Source organism: Triticum dicoccoides, chromosome 2B (assembly GCF_002162155.2).
Source record: "Triticum dicoccoides isolate Atlit2015 ecotype Zavitan chromosome 2B, WEW_v2.0, whole genome shotgun sequence".
NCBI classification, from domain to species: Eukaryota; Viridiplantae; Streptophyta; class Magnoliopsida; order Poales; family Poaceae; genus Triticum; species Triticum dicoccoides.
The window spans coordinates 648,855,575-648,868,851 of record NC_041383.1 but is presented as its reverse complement, the minus strand read 5'-3'; positions in this window follow the sequence as shown (position 1 = coordinate 648,868,851).

Here is a 13,277-nt window from a genome sequence, read left to right as displayed (position 1 = left end):
TCTTCGGGGCGCCATGATCATCATCGTCACCGGCATGACACCATGATCTCCATCATCATGATCTCCATCATCGTGTCTTCATGAAGTTTTCTCACCAACTATTACTTCTAGTAATATGGCTAACGGTTTAGCAATAAAGTAAAATAATTACATGGCGTTATTCAATGACACGCGGGTCATACAATAAATAAAGACAACTCCTATGGCTCCTGCCGGTTGTCATATGATACGTCCATTTTGGATCATGCTTTTATATCAATATTTATTGCATTATGGGCTGTTATTACACATTATATATCAATACTTATGGCTATTCTCTCTTATTTTATAAGGTTTACCATGAAGAGGGGGACTGCCGGCAACTAGAATTCTGGCTGGAAAAGGAGCAAACATTGAAAACCTATTCTGCACTGCTCCAAAAGACCTGGAACTCCACGAAACTTATTTTTCGAATTAATAAGAATTATTGAGCAGAAGAAACACCTTAGGGGGCCCACACCCTGGCCAGGAGGGTGGGGGGCGCGCCCACCCCTACTGGGCATGCCCCCTGTCTCCTGGGCCCCCTGGTGGCCCTCCGGTGTCCATCTTATGCTATATGAAGGCTTTTACCCTCGAAAAAATAGTGGGCAAGCTTACGGGACGAAACTCTGCCGCCACGAGGCGGAACCTTGGCGGAACCAATCTAGAGCTCCGGCACAGCTGTTCTGTCGGGGATACTTCCCACCGGGAGGGGGAAATCATCACCATCGTCACCACCAATGATCCTCCCATCGGAAGAGGGTCAATCTCCATCAACATCTTCACCAGCACCATCTCCTCTCAAACCCTAGTTCATCTCTTGTATCCAATCTTGTATCCAAAACCACAAATTGGTACCTGTGGGTTGCTAGTAGTGTTGATTACTCCTTGTAGTTGATGCTAATTGGTTTACTTGGTGGAAGATCATATGTTCAGATCCTTAATGCATATTATTACTCCTCTGACTATGAACATGAATATGCTTTGTGAGTAGTTACGTTTGTTCCTGAGGACATGGGTGAAGTCTTGCTATTAGTAGTCATGTGAATTTGGTATTCGTTCGATATTTTGATGAGATGTATGTTGTCTTTCCTCTAGTGGTGTTATGTAAACGTCGACTACATGACACTTCACCATTATTTGGGCCTAGAGGAAGGCATTGGGAAGTAATAAGTCGATGATGGGTTGCTAGAGTGACAGAAGCTTAAACCCTAGTTTATGTGTTGCTTCGTAAGGGGCTGATTTGGATCCATATGTTTAATGATGTGGTTAGGTTTACCTTAATACTTCTCTTGCAGTTGCGGATGCTTGCAATAGGGGTTAATCATAAGTGGGATGCTTGTCCAAGTAAGGGCAGTACCCAAGCACCGGTCCACCCACATATCAAATTATCAAAGTACCAAACGCGAATCATATGAGCGTGATGAAAACTAGCTTGGTGATAATTCACATGTGTCCTCGGGAGCTCTTTTCTCATTATAATAAATTGTCCAAGCTTATCCTTTGCTACAAAAAGGATTGGGCCACCTTGCTGCACTTTATTTACTTTCATTGCTTGTTACTTGTTACAATTTATCTTATCACAAAACTATCTGTTACCTACAATTTCAGTGCTTGCGGAGAAAACCTTACTGAAAACCGCTTATCATTTCCTTCTACTCCTCTTTGGGTTCAACACTATTACTTATCGAAAGGACTACGATAGATCCCCTACACTTGTCGGTCATCAAGACTCTTTTCTGGCGCCGTTGCCGGGGAATGTAGTGCTTTTGGTGAGTGGAACTTGGTAAGGAAACATTTATATAGTGTGCTGAAATTTTCTGTTACTTGTCACTATGGAAACTAATCCTTTGAGGGGCTTGTTTGGGGCATCTTCGCCCCGACCAGTAGAGCAAACAGTTGCTCCTCAACCTACTAAACCTACTAAAAAATTTTACTTTGAGATTCCTTCAGGTATGATAGAGAAACTGCTAGCTAATCCATTTGCAGGAGATGGAACATTGCATCCCGATTTACACCTTATCTTTGTGGATGAAGAGGTATTCCTGATGATGTTGTCAAAAGGAAGGTCTTCCCTATATCTTTGAAGGGAGATGCATTGACATGGTATAGGCTATGTGATGATACGGGATCTTGGAATTATAAACGATTGAAGTTGGAATTTCACCAGAAGTTCTATCCTATGCATCTTGTTCATCGTGATTGTAATTACATATATAATTTCTGGCCTCGCGAAGGAGAAAGCATCGCTCAAGCTTGGGGGAGGCTTAAGTCAACGTTATATTCATGCCCCAATCATGAGCTCTCCAGAGAAATGATTATTCAAAAAAATTATGCTTTCCTTTCTCTTAGTGATCGCAACATGCTCGATACTTCTTGTGCTGGTTCTTATATGCTGAAGTCTATTGAATTCAAATGGGACTTATTGGAAAGTATTAAATGCAACTCTGAAGATTGGGGTTACGACGATGGTAAGGAGTCAGGTATGACACCTAAGTTTGATTGTGTTAAATCTTTTATGGATACCGATGCATTTTGTGGATTTAGCGCTAAATATGGACTTGACTCTGAGATAGTAGCTTCTTTCTGTGAATCTTTTGCTACTCACGTCGATCTCCCTAAGGAGAGTGGTTTAAATATAATCCTCCTATTGAAGTAAAAGTAGTTGCACCTATTACAGTTGAAGAAAAGACTGTCACCTATAGTGATCCTATTATTCCTACTACTTATGTTGAGAAACCCCCTTTTCCTGTTAGAATAAAGGATCATGCTAAAACTTCAACTGTTGTTCGTAAGAGTAATACTAGGACTTATACACTGCCTGAGCAAATCAAAGTTGAACCTAGTATTGCCATGGTTAAAGATCTCTTAGATGATAATTTAGATGGGCATGTTATTTACTTCTGTGGTGAAACTGCTAATATTGTTAAACCAGATGCTAAAATACATAGACCTATTGTAGGCATGCCTGTTATTTCTGTTAAAATAGGAGATCATTGTTATTATGGCCTTTGTGATATGGGTGCTAGTGCTAGTGCAATACCTATTTCCTTATACCAAGAGATTATGCATGATATTGCACCTGTTGAGTTAGAAGATATTGATGTTACAATTAAGCTTGCCAATAGAGATACTATTAGGCCTTTTGGGATTGTTAGAGATGTTGAAGTCTTGTGTGGGAAGGTCAAATACCCTGCTGATTTTCTTGTTCTTTGTTCCCCACAAGATGACTTTTGTCCCATTATTTTTGGTAGACCCTTCTTGAATACAGTTAATGCTAAGATTGATTGTGAAAAGGATATTGTTGAAATTGGCTTAGGGGGTATGAAACATGAATTTAATTTTGCTAAATTTCATAGACAACCTCGTGATAGATAATCATCTAGCAAGGATGAGATTATTGGTCTTGCTTCTATTGTCGTGCCTCCTACTGATCCATTAGAACAATATTTGCTAGACCATGAAAATGATATGTTTATGAAAGAAAGAAGGGAAATAGATGAAGTGTTCCTTAAACAGGAACCAATTCTGAAACATAACCTTCCCGTTGAAATTCTAGGGGAGGCTCCTCCACCCAAGGGTGATCCCGTGTTTGAGCTTAAACCATTACCTGATAATCTTAAATATGCTTATCTTGATGAAAAGAAAATATATCCTGTTATTATTATTAGTGCTAACCTTTCAGAGCAAGAAGAAGAAAGATTATTGAAAACTCTGAAGAAGCACTGAGGTGCTATTGGATATACTCTGGATGATCTCAAGGGCATTAGTCCCACTCTATACCAACACAAAATAAATGTGGAGAAATACGCCAAACCAGTTAGAGATCCTCAACGACGACTGAATCCCAAGATGAAAGAAGTGGTAAGAAAGGAGGTACTAAAGCTCCTTGAGGCAGGTATAATTTATCCCGTTGCTGATAGTGAATGGGTAAGCCCTGTCCATTGTGTTCCTAAAAAGGGAGGTATTATTGTCGTTCCTAATGATAAAGATGAATTGATCCCGCAAAGAATTATTACAGGTTATAGGATGGTAATTGGTTTCCGTAAATTAAATAAAGCTACTAAGAAAGATCATTACCCTTTACCTTTTATTGATCAAATGCTAGAAAGACTACCCAAACACACGCATTTCTGCTTTCTAGATGGTTATTTTGGTTTCTCTCAAATACCCGTGTCAGCGACGGATCAATCAAAAACTATTTTTACTTGCCCTTTCGGTACTTTGGCTTATAGACGTATGCCTTTTGGTTTATGCAATGCACCTGCTGCCTTTCAAAGATGCATGATGGCTATATTCTCTGATTTTTGTGAAAAGATTTGTGAGGTATTCATGGATGACTTCTCAGTCTATGGATCTTCTTTTGATGATTGCTTGAGCAACCTTGATCGAGTTTTGCAGAGATGTGAAGACACTAGTATCGTCTTGAATTGAGAAAAGTGCCACTTTATGGTTAATGAAGGCATTGTCTTCGGGCACAAAATCTCCGAGAGAGGTATTGAAGTTGATAAAGCTAAAGTTGATGCTATTGAAAAGATGCCATGTCCCAAGGACATAAAAGGTATAAGAAGTTTCCTTGGTCATGCCGGTTTTATAGGAGGTTCATTAAGGACTTTTCTAAAATCTCTAGGCCTCTGACTAATTTATTGCAAAAAGATATTCCTTTTGTCTTTGATGATGATTGTGTAGAAGCATTTGAAATACTTAAGAAAGCTTTGAGCACTGCACCTATTGTTCAGCCACCTGATTGGAATTTACCTTTTGAAATTATGTGTGATGCTAGTGATTATGATGTAGGTGTTGTTCTAGGCAAAGAGTAGATAAGAAATTAAATGTTATCCAGTATGCTAGTAAGACTCTTGATACTGCCTAGAGAAATTATGCTACTACTAAAAAAGAATTCTTAGCAGTTGTGTTTGCATGTGATAAGTTTAGACCTTATATTGTTGATTCCAAAGTTACTATTCACACTGATCATGCTGCTATTAAATATCTTATGTAAAAGAAAGATGCAAAGCCTAGACTCATTAGATGGGTTCTCTTGCTCCAAGAATTTGATTTGCATATTATTGATAGAAAGGGAGCTGAGAACCCCGTTGCAGACAACTTGTCTAGGTTACAGAATGTTCTTGATGACCCACTGCCTATTGATGATAGCTTTACTGATGAACAATTAGCAGTCATTAATGCTTCTCATACTGCCCCTTGGTATGCTGATTATGCTAATTACATTGTTGCTAAATTTATACCACCTAGTTTCACATACCAACAAAAGAAAAAGTTCTTTTATGATTTAAGACATTACTTCTGGGATGACCCACACCTTTATAAAGAAGGAGTAGATGGTGTTATTAGACGTTGTGTACCTGAGCATGAACAGGAACAGATCCTACACAAGTGTCACTCCGAATCATATGGAGGACACCCCACTGGAGATTGAACTGCACATAAGGTATTGCAATCCGGTTTTTATTGGCCTACTCTCTTCAAAGATGCTAGTAAGTTTGTCTTGTCTTGTGATGAATGTCAAAGAATTGGTAACATTAGTAGACGTCAAGAAATGCCTATGAATTATTCTCTTGTTATTGAACCATTTGATGTTTGGGGCTTTGATTATATGGGACCTTTTCTTGCCTCTAATGGTTACACACATATTTTAGTTGTTGTTGATTACGTTACTAAGTGGGTAGAAGCTATTCCAACTAGTAGTGCTGATCATAACACTTCTATTAAAATGCTTAAAGAAGTTATTTTTTCGAGGTTTGGAGTCCCTAGATATCTTATGACTGATGGTGGTTCACATTTTATTCATGGTGCTTTCCGTAAGATGCTTGCTAAGTATGATGTTAATCATAGAATCGCATCTCCTTATCACCCGCAGTCTAGTGGTCAAGTAGAGTTGAGCAATAGAGAGATCAAATTAATTTAGCAAAATACTGTGAATAGATCTAGAAAGAATTGGTCCAAAAAAGTTGATGATCCATTATGGGCTTATAGAACTGCATACAAAAATCATATGGGTATGTCTCCATATAAGATGGTCTATGGAAAAGCTTGTCATTTACCTCTAGAACTTGAACATAACACATATTGGGCTATCAAGGAGCTCAACTATGACTTCAAACTTGCCGGTGAGAAGAGGTTGTTTGATATCAGCTCACTTGATGAATGGAGAACCCAAGCCTATGAGAATGCCAAGCTATTCAAAGAAAAGGTCAAACGCTAGCATGACAAAAGGATACCAAAGCGTGAGTTTAACGTAGGTGATTATGTGTTATTATTCAACTCTCATTTAAGATTTTTTGCAGGAAAATTTCTCTCTAAATGGGAAGGTCCTTACGTTATCGAGGAGGTCTATCGTTCTGGTGCCATAAAAATCAACAACTTCGAAGGCACAAGTCCGAGGGTGGTGAACGGTCAAAGAATTAAAAATTATATCTCAGGTAATCCTATCAATGTTGAAACTAATATTGTTGAAACCGTAACCCCCGAGGAATACATAAGGGACACTTTCCAGAATGTTCCAGACTTCGAAAGGAATAGGTATGTGGTATGCTAAGTAAACCGACTCCAAGATAATTCTAATGGCAATTTTTATCAGTTTTGGAATATTTAAGAATTTTAGAAAGAAAGAAGTAGTCCGGGAAGGACACGAGGCCTCCACGAGGGTGGAGGGCGCACCCACCCTTACTGGGCGCGCCCCCCTGTATTGTGGTCACCTCGTGTGCCTCCTGGACTCCTTTTCTTGCAAGTTACGTATTTTGGTCGGTAAAAATTCACTATATAATCTCTCGAAAGTTTCGACCACCGTATCATGCAAATATCTTCTGTTTTCATTTTGAGCTATTTTCTGTTACAGATCTAGAGCACCATGGCGTCACCCTCCTTTAACAGTGAAGACAAGGATGCTTGGCTATTGAAGATAGAGCTGAAAAGAGAATAACCGGAAGAGATCAACAAGGATGAAGGGATCAAGAAGGCCATGGAGGTTCAAGCTCTGGCAGTAAAAGAAGAAGACATCCCTCAACCCTTACCTAACCTCTTTACTCCCACTGAGATTGAAGCTTTCAAGATGATTGAGTTAGCTCACATACAAAATAAGTATCTCACATAGGAGAATATTTTGTTGAAGGATCATATCGCTGGACTCAAGGGCATTATCCGCAAGTTGGAGGAGCTTTTACGCTCGATGTGCAATTATCCACCATCATCATCACCACCTCCATCACCTCCGAGGACATAATTACATGGGTATGGGCACTCCCCTTAGAAACTGCCAAGCTTGGGGGAGGTGCCCCGGTATCGTATTATCATCACACTCTTATCTTTACCGTTTTATTTAGTTCGATCCTTTTAGTAGTATCTTGATTTAGTAGATTGAAGTTTTGATATCAAGTAGTTTTGAGTTTTGCTTTGTGATCTCTTTATGTAATCGAGTCCGTGAGATATCTATAATAAAGACTAGTGTTGAGTCAAGGGCTTTTCTATCTTGCTATGATCTTGAGAAAGTAGAAAGAATAAAAGAGTTCATATTGATCTTATGGATAGTAATGACTTCACACATAGAAAGTATGAGGCATAAAAGTTGTTGAGAGTTGATAAACGTAGTTTTGATCATTGTTGCAATTAATAGGAAGTAATAAGGAAAGAGAGGTTTCACATACAAATATATTATCTTGGACATCTTTTATGATTGGGAGCACTCATTAAGTATGACATGCTAAAAGAGTTGACATTGGACAAGGAAGACAACGAAATGGTTTATGTTTTCTCACATCTCAGTTAAAGTATATTGTCATTGATCTTCCCAACATGTTGAGCTTGCCTTTCCCCCTCATGCTAGCCAAATTCCTAGCACCAAGTAGAGATACTACTTGTGCTTCCAAATATCCTTAAACCCAGTTTTGCCATGAGAGTCCACCATATCTACATATGGATTGAGTAAGATCCTTCAAGTAAGTTGTCATCGGTGCAGGCAATAAAAATTGCTTTCTAAATATGCATGACTTATTAGTGCGGAGAAAATAAGCTTTATACGATCTTGTTATGGAAGCAATAAAAGCGACGGACTGCATAATAAAGGTCCATATACAAGTGGCAATATAAAGTGATGTTCTTTCATACTAAGATTTTGTGTATCCAACCGTGAAAGCGCATGACAACCTCTTCTTCCCTCTGTGAAGGGCCTATCTTTTACTTTATGTTTTTACTTTATGCTTGAGTCAAGGTGATCTCCACCTTTCCCTTTTTCATTTTTATCCTTTGGCAAGCTCCTCGTGTTTGAAAGATCATGATATATATATATATATATATATATATATATATATATATATATATATATATATATCCAATTGGGTGTAAGTTAGCATGGGCTATTATTGTTGACATCACCTAAAGGTGAATATGTTGGGAGGCAACACAATAAGCCCCTATCTTTCTCAGTGTCTGGCTGAAACTCCATAACCACAAGTATTGCGTGAGTGTTAGCAATTGTAGAAGACTACATGATAGTTGAGTATGTGGACTTGCTGAAAAGCTCTATTCTTGACTCTTTTTGATGTTACGATAAATTGCAATTGCTTCAATGACTGAGATTATAGTTTGTTAGCTTTCAATGAAGTTTCTGAACCATACTTGACATTGTGAATTGATTGTTACTTGAGCATAAGAAGTCATATGACAAAATTCTATTTATGTTGCTGTTATAAGAATAGTCATAATGCCCTCAAGTCCGTATTTTATTTTTATTGACACCTTTGTCTCTAAACATGTGGACATATTTTTTGATTTCGGCTTCCGCTTGAGGACAAGCGAGGTCTAAGCTTGGGGGAGTTGATACGTCCATTTTGCATCATGCTCTTATATCAATATTTATTGCATTATGGGCTGTTATTACACATTATATATCAATACTTATGGCTATTCTCTCTTATTTTATAAGGTTTACCATGAAGAGGGGGAATGCCGGCAGCTGGAATTCTGGCTGGAAAAGGAGCAAAAATTGAAAACCTATTCTGCACTGCTCCAAAAGACATGAAACTCCATGAAACTTATTTTTGGAATTAATAAGATTTATTAAGCGGAAGAAACACCTCAGGGGGCCCACACCCTGGCCAGGAGGGTGGGGGCGCGCCCACCCCTACTGGGCGCGCCCCCTGTCTCCTGGGCCCCCTGGTGGCCCTCCAGTGTCCATCTTCTGCTATATGAAGGCTTTTACCCTGAAAAAATCATGGGCAAGCTTACGGGATGAAACTCTGCCGCCACGAGGCGGAACCTTGGCGGAACCAATCTAGAGCTCCGACAGAGCTGTTCTGCCGGGGATACTTCCCTCCGGGAGGGGGAAATCATCACCATCGTCACCACCAATGATCCTCCCATCGGGAGAGGGTCAATCTCCATCAGTATCTTCACTAGCACCATCTCCTCTCAAACCCTAGTTCATCTCTTGTATCCAATCTTGTATCCAAAACCACAAATTGGTACCTGTGGGTTGCTAGTAGTGTTGATTACTCCTTGCAGTTGATGCTTATTTGTTTACTTGGTGGAAGATCATATGTTCAGATCATTAATGCATATTATTACTCCTCTGATTATGAACATGAATATGCTTTGTGAGTAGTTACGTTTGTTCCTGAGGGCATGGGTGAAGTCTTGCTATTAGTAGTCATGTGAATTTGGTATTCGTTTGATATTTTGATGAGATGTATGTTGTCTCTCCTCTAGTGGTGTTATGTGAACGTAGACTACATGACACTTCACCATTATTTGGCCCTAGAGGAAGGCATTGGGAAGTAATAAGTAGATGATGGGTTGCTAGAGTGACAGAAGCTTAAACCCTAGTTTATGTGTTGCTTCGTAAGGGTCTGATTTGGATCCATATGTTTAATGTTGTGGTTAGGTTTACCTTAATACTTCTTTTGTAGTTGTGGATGCTTGTAATAGGGGTTAATCATAAGTGCAATGCTTGTCCAAGTAAGGGCAGTACCCAAGCACCGGTCCACCCACATATCAAATTATCAAAGTACCGAACGCGAATCATATGAACGTGATGAAAACTAGCTTGGCGATAATTCCCATGTGTTCTTGGGAGCTCTTTTCTCATTATAAGATATTGTCCATGCTTATCCTTTGCTACAAAAAGGATTGGGCCACCTTGCTGCACTTTAATTACTTTCATTGCTTGTTACTCGTTACAATTTATCTTATCACAAAACTATTTGTTACCTACAATTTCAGTGCTTGCAGACAAAACCTTACTGAAAACCGCTTATCATTTCCTTCTACTCCTCATTGGGTTCAACACTCTTACTTATCGAAAGGACTACAATAGATCCCCCACACTTGTGGGTCATCATCATACTCATCGACATGCAAGTCGCGATTCCTATTACAAGAACATGATCAATCTCATACATCACATATATTTCATTCATCACATCCTTTATGGTCATATCACATCGCCCCTCTATTTATAGGGAGAAGGGGGAAGGGGGCCGGCCCCCTCTAGATGAGATCTAGAGGGGGCGGTGGCCAAGGGGAGGGGGCTTGCCCCCCAAGCAAGGGGTGCGCCCCCTTTAGGGTTCCCCCCAAACCCTAGGCACATGGGCCCTAGGGGGAAGTGGCGCCCAGCCCTCTTAGGGGCTGGTTCCCTTCCCTCTACAGCCCATGAGGCCCTCCGGGACAGGTGGCCCCTCCCGGTGGCCTCGGTACAATACCGGTATGCCCCCGAATATTTCCGGTCACCGTATGACAACTCCCCATATATAAATCTTCACCTCCGGACCATTCCTGAACTCCTCATGACGTCCGGGATCTCATCCGGGACTCCGAAAAACATTCGATAATCACATACAAAACTTCCTTATAACCCTAGCGTCATCGAACCTTAAGTGTGTAGACCCTATGGGTTTGGGATCTGGATACCCATGTTGGCTCCCACATGTTCCACGATGATCTCATCGGATGAACCACGATGTCGAGGATTCAAGAAATCCCGTATACAATTCCCTTTGTCAATCGGTACGTTTCTTGCCCGAGATTCGATTGTCGGTATCCCAATACCTCGTTCAATCTCGTTACCGGCAAGTCACTTTACTCCTTCCATAATGCATGATCCCGTGACCAACCACTTGGTCACATTGAGCTCATTATGATGATGCATTACCGAGTGGGCCCAGAGATACCTCTCCGTCATACGGAGTGACAAATCCCAGTCTCGATTCGTGCCAACCCAACAGACACTTTCGGAGATACCTGTAGAGCACCTTTATAGTCACCCAGTTACGTTGTGACGTTTGGTACACCCAAAGCACTCCTATGGTATTCGGGAGTTACACAATCTCATGGTCTAAGGAAATGATACTTGACATTAGAAAAGCTCTAGCAAACGAACTACACGATCTTGTGTTATGCTTATGATTGGGTCTTGTCCATCACATCATTCTCCTAATGATGTGATCCAGTTATCAATGACATCCAATGTCCATAGTCAGGAAACCATGACCATCTGTTTATCAACGAGCTAGTCAACTAGAGGCTCACTAGGGACATGGTGTGGTCTATGTATTCACACATGTATTACGGTTTCCGATCAGTACAATTATAGTATGAACAATAGAGAATTATCATGAACAAGGAAATATAATAATAACCATTTTATTATTGCCTCTAGGGCATATTTCCAACAAAATACACAAGCGCTTGGGACTTGATTGCCGTACGAGGCACATATTTTAACCCATGGGGTCCAAGCTCAATGGCCCACTTGGCAACCCGGCCAGTTGCTTCCCTGTTTTGAATTATATCTCCCAAAGGGGCAGAACTGACCACAGTGATGGGATGACCCTAGAAATACTGTTTAAGCTTCCGGTTGGCCATGAAGACTCCATACACCAATTTCTGCCAATGTGGGTACCTCTGTTTGGACTCAATAAGCACCTCACTGATAATAATAAACCGGCCGTTGAACCGGATACTCTTTCCCAGCCTCCTTGCGCTCTACCACAATGGCCACACTGACAGCCCGGGCATTGGCAGCCACATATAACAACATCGGCTCTTTATCAACCGGAGCAGCAAGGACAGGCGGCTCAGCTAACTGCTTCTTCAAGTCCTCAAACGCCGCATTAGCAGCATCACTCCAGACAAAGTTGTCTGTCTTTTTCATCATCTGATATAGAGGGATAGCCTTCTCTCCCAACCGGCTGATAAACCGGCTCAGTGCTGCAATATGACCCACCAGACGTTGAACATTGTTGATACACGTCGGTTTAGCCAGAGATGTAATAGCTTTGATCTTTTCCGGATTAGCTTCAATGCCCCTGTTAGATACCAGAAAACCCAAAAGTTTGCCTGCCGGTACACCGAAGACGCACTTGGCCGGGTTAAGCATCATTTTATAAACCCGAAGGTTATCAAAAGGTTTCCTTCAAATCATCTATTAGTGTCTCCTTGTTCCTGGACTTCACCACAATATCGTCTACATAAGCATGAACATTGCGCCTAATATGATCATGAAGACAATTCTGCACACATCACTGATAAGTCACCTGGGCACTCTTGAGCCCAAAAGCATAGATACATAGCAGAAGGCTCCAAAGGGAGTTATAAAAGTTGTTTTCTCCTGGTCCTTAACTGCCATCTTGATCTGATGATAACCAGAATAAGCATCCAAAAAACTCAAGCGCTCACAACCCGCCGTAGCATCAATGATCTGATCAATACGAGGGAGAGAAAAAGGATCAGCTGGACAATCCTTGTTCAAATCCGTGTAATCCACACACATGCGCCAAGTGCCATTCTTCTTAAGCACCAGCACCGGGTTAGCCAGCCACTCTGGATGAAAAACTTCAATGATAAACCCTGCTGCCAACAGTTGGGCTACCTCCTCACCAATGGCCTTGCGCCTTTCTTCATTGAAGCGGCGAAGAAACTGCTTGACCGGTTTAAACTTGGGATCAATATTGAGAGTGTGCTCGGTGAGTTCCCTCGGTACACCTGGCATGTCAGAAGGTTTCTATGCAAAGATGTCCCGGTTCTCACGAATGAACTCGATGAGCGCGCTTTCCTATTTCGGATCCAGGTTAGTACTGATGCTAAACTGCTTGGATGAATCGCCAGGAACAAAATCAACCAGCTTAGTCTCATCAGCCGATTTAAACTTCAGGGTCGGGTCATGCTGTGTAGTTGGCTTCTTCAAAGAAGTCATATCCGCCGGATCAACATTGTCCTTGTAGAACTTCAACTCCTCTGTTGCACAA